Here is a 4,785-nt window from a genome sequence, read left to right as displayed (position 1 = left end):
GTAATTAACACAAAAATTGGATAAATGGTCATTCGGTCCATGAATAAATTAGTGACAATTTAGTCGCAATAAGAAAATTATAAAAAAAAAACAATTTTTAGATAAAAAATAATTAGTTGCTATAATAACTAAATTAGAAAATATTCTAGAAATTAAAAAAATAATTTATAAATTAATTTCTATTATTTTTAAATGGTTTCAATTGGTATTTAATTAGCAACCAAAGATTTTGTTATCAAATTTATAAACTAAATAATGGGTAGTTAAAATCTTGGTAGCTAGATATCAATTTAGAAATCATTTAACAATAATAGAAACTAATTTAAGATTTTTTTTTAAAATTTATAAAATAGTTTTTAATTTAATTATTATAACAACTAATTATATTTTGTCAAATTAATTTCTATTTTATGTTTTTCTTGTAACTCTTTTAACAAAATTGAGCTCGTTAAAAATACAATTTAGTATGAACTTATTTCTAAGCATGACAATTTAAAACAAAATGATCTTAATTGCAAAATTTAACAATGAAATATAATTGTTGCAGATTTTACACATTTAATAATTTAAATAAGAGTTTTTAAAAAACTAAGTTTACACCGTATCAAAATCCAATAAAATTAATAAGTAATACATAATATAGAATTTCACTAAAAACAAAACTGTTGTATTCCTGTTTGTCCGCGTGTGGAATACTTACAAATTATACATACTCACAGGACTCTAAAACACAGAGACAAAATCCTCACATGTTCACGGAAATGACTACTCCGGAATTAATATAACCTTAATAACTATAACTAAATATAAAATTTATTTTATAAAATTGAACTACACTTAAAATTTATTTTAGTAGTGAAATTCAACGAAAAAGAAGAAGGTAAGAGAAAGAAGTGCAGGATCCATGCAAAGATTTGACTTAAACAGTTGATGTATGTACATAAAAGTGATCCTTGTAGTAGTCAATGTATTTACGTGTATGAAATTGAGCTTTACAAAGTGTGAAGTTATCTTCAGGTACCTCACCATCAACTTCATTATCGTTATTCCCATTAAGGCTTTTTTGGCTTCCTTATAATAAAAACAAAGCATTGCTATCACTCAACTCAACCTATGGCAGGGGCTGATACACACAGATGAATCCAAGTGAATGCCAGTACAAAGTTTATTAAGAGGCAAATATTCTGCATCGGATATCGCCAAAATCTACCAAGATACACTTGAGAGACAAACAAAAACATTCTTTGCTACATGCCTCGCTCCACAATTTTGTTTATTGAGCCTGCTTCTCACAAAGCTCTAATTCCTCTCCACAACGCACTTCACGTTGCTCCATCATGCAGGTGCATGCACCAACTCATATTATTAGTTGGATTGCATTTGATAACGATGAGATCCACAGTGCCCACACAATACCTACACTACATTATAAAGAGACCACGGTGTGACAACTGAGAAACATTTCCAAATCATTAAATGAGAAAACAACAAACATGAGCAAAGCAAGCATGGCTTAATTATAAATTAAAGAAGGATCTCTTCCTGCTAGGGAGATGGGACCTAGAGAACTATTGAAGTCTTCTTCTCCTTTCTTCGGTCGGGCAGGTGACTGGGTGATGAACTGGGATTCTTCTCGTCCTCCTGCTTATCCTTCGGCACTCGGCACACGGTCGTCGGGTGAACACCGGATGGTGGGGGTACCCGCGAAGGCACTCCGACGCTCAAGTCAGTAAAGCGGGTGGTCAACTCTCAGGTAGGTGAACAGTAATAAATGACATACCTTACTCCTTGGAATGCGTGCTATTTATATTATTCTAATGGGCCTACCTTGTTGGGCCCGTTTATCGAGGTGGATACCGCTTAGGGTTGCATTACCTAATTCTTGATGATGGATTAGCTTCACTGATCTCGGTTTGAGCGTTAATTGTGATAGGGTTCGGCCATCGGCCAAGTTCCCTTGATGCGGGTCGGCCATCGGCCAAATCCTTGTGGTTCTCGGTCGTCTTAGTTAAGTCTTCTAAGGTCTCAGCCTCTCGGCCTCTCGGCACGAGTCTTCTAAGGTCTCAGCCTCTCGGCCCCTCGGCTAAGTCTTCTAAGGTCTCAGCCTCTCGGCCTGTCGGCCAAGTCTTCTAAGGTCTCGACCAGGTTCCCCTGGTTTCGATCAGGTTGACTGGGCATCGGTCAGCCGGGTGGGTCCCGACCTCGCCCCGTACCGGTACACTTGCCCCCTAGGCTCAAGGGCAGATGTGTCAGATATGTCCGAAGAGTCTTTGGTAATGGGAGTCGGTTGGCCTCCCTTGGACGTGCGGTCGTTTCGTTTTTCGAGGTGTGACTTTACTAGGCGGCGTGACATGACCTCAGACGGCGCAACATGACGTGCATTGATGAGGGGTTTTTTGGGCAGGGGAGTTTATGGACCGTTAGATCTACAAGATCCAACGGTTGAGATTGGTTTGACGTTTCGCATTCCGAGGCCCATGGGCCCTATATATAGGGGTCCACTAGTGTCACACTCTTGTATTTTCTATTGGAGCGAGCAAACTGGTAGCCGAGTGATCTCTCGCCCTCATCTCTGATAGCCGAGTGACCTTTCGCCCACACTTCTTTCCCCATAAAAAGGTTAGTCATGTCGAGCCGGTCTCGGCCTACATCCTCTTCATCCGGTCGAACATCCTCTCCTTCTGCCCATCCCATGTGTCTTGCTGGTCGTCCGATTTCCCCCGTCGGGCAATCTTCCTCTTCGTCCTCTTCTTCTTCTTCTTCTTTTTCTTCTACCACCGGCTCCCAGCCGGTTGGGTTGGCCAAGGGGTCGCCCCAGGTAGAAGTTGTGAGGGGTGATGATCCGACGGTTGCGTGTGACCGATCGGATTCTCCTCCCTCGGCCATACCTCTTATGGACTTTAGCTGGGTGGATCCCAACGTAGTTGAGAAGTCATCCAACTACAGCACTGTGGAGCGTGTGGCCGAGTTCTTTGTCAAGAACCCAGCATTAAAGCCGGGCGGCCACTCAAATTATTTCGACGTTGTGCCTTGTGGGCCAACCGAGAGAGTGTGCATGGGGCGACCGGGCGACGGTCCCCATTTCTTCTATATGTACACTTGTTTCTTTTCCAACCTCCACGTGTCCTTGCTCTTTGACACGCTCACGATGGGCGTCCTTTGGGCGCTCAACGTGGCGCCCACCCAGGTTCATCCGAACACTTGGGCGTCCCTTCAGGCCTTCCGCCTGTTGTGCGACGTGATGCGCCTTCACCCTTCTCCCTCTTGCTTTCTCTGTTATTATGCCTGTCATCCTGCCAAGAAGGCCTCGTGGCATTCGTTGGTTGGGCGGACGGGTAGTGTGTTGTTCGACCTCTTTGCCAGTTCATATAAGAAGTTTAAGGAGCGCTTTGTAAAAGTGATCATTTGGCCGAAGGCGACGGCCATTTTTTTCGACGAGTCCGGTGGATCGAGGTTCCCTCTCTACTGGACTCGCATGCCTTGCGGGTTCAAAGAATGGCCGAGCCCGACAGAGGGTGCCAATGAGCTGGAGATTCTCTCGCTCTTTGACGCCCTCCCGAGGAGGCTTCCATGTCGGACGCTGATCGGGGCTTACGCTAAGCCTGGGCGTTGGACGGCCGTTCGGGGTATGGGTTTTTTTGTTATCGTGTTTAGTCGGTCGGTGGGTCGTCCTTCATTACTTTATTTTTTAACTTGTGTTTTATTTTATCTCGCAGAGACCATGGTGAACGAGCGTTCAAATGCCGTTAGTGTCCTCGACAAGCATCGGCAAAAAGCGGTCGAGCGTAAGGGCCGTCGCAGCTTGGAGGTGATGCCTCCGACCGACGATGTGACAGCCAAATCCAAAGATAGGGCCGGCCCTTCCCAAAAGTCCAAGAAACGGCCGAGGGAGGGTAGCAACATTGCTACAACCACCCGATCGCCCGGCTCGATGCCGACGCCTCCTCCTCCTCGTCGAGAAGTGGTCGAGGTGGTGCCACCTTCATCCCGCTCCCGCCTGGGTTCTTGCGACACCGTGGCGAGATCCACGCCCACTCCTTTCGATCTTTTGGAGCGTGGTCATCAATTTACGCGAAGGGTGCGTGTGGCGCTTCCTGACGAGTCTCGGGAGGCGCTTCGGGACGTCCCCCCCACGGACCTCCTGAGGAGCGGCCTCGAGCTCATGTGCCGCTCGGTTGTTCTCATGCAGCACGGTCTCTAGGGGTGAGACCGACATGAGGAGGTCGTGTCGCAGCTGGAGCATCAGCTCTTGGAGGCTACCCAGTCTTTGAAGCAATATGTGGCCGCCAATGCTGACCTCTCGGCCAAGATTGCTAAGGAAGCGGCCGAGCGAGAATTGGTGCAATCTGAGGTCGTTGAAGTGAAGCGCCAGCTGGAGGCGGAGTGGAGGAGGGCGGCCACTGAGATCGCCCAATTGAAAAAAATGGCCGAGGAGAGGGGTGAGAAACTTGCCGCCTTGATTGCTGAGATGACCGCCCTTCAAGCGGCTAAAGACAAGGCCGAGGCCGAGCTGGATGAGAATTATGAGGAGGCTGAGAAGCTGCTGAAGCAATGTTTTGAACGAACCGTGCGTCAAGCGCATGTGCTATATGGCGGGTCGCCGGCCACTGGTGAGTTTGACCTTGACTGTGAGGTCTACCAGGGTCGATTAATGCCAAGTGCTGAAGTGGCCGCCTTAACTGCTCAGGAAATTGAACCGGCCGGGACTGAGGAGGGGGAGGTCGAGGTTCGGGGTAAGGAGGTCGAGGCTGAGGAGGGTGAGTGCATTAATATCCAGGATTAGGT

Source organism: Phaseolus vulgaris, chromosome 3, assembly GCF_000499845.2.
Source record: "Phaseolus vulgaris cultivar G19833 chromosome 3, P. vulgaris v2.0, whole genome shotgun sequence".
Lineage (NCBI taxonomy): Eukaryota > Viridiplantae > Streptophyta > Magnoliopsida > Fabales > Fabaceae > Phaseolus > Phaseolus vulgaris.
This window is presented reverse-complemented; position numbering follows the sequence as displayed.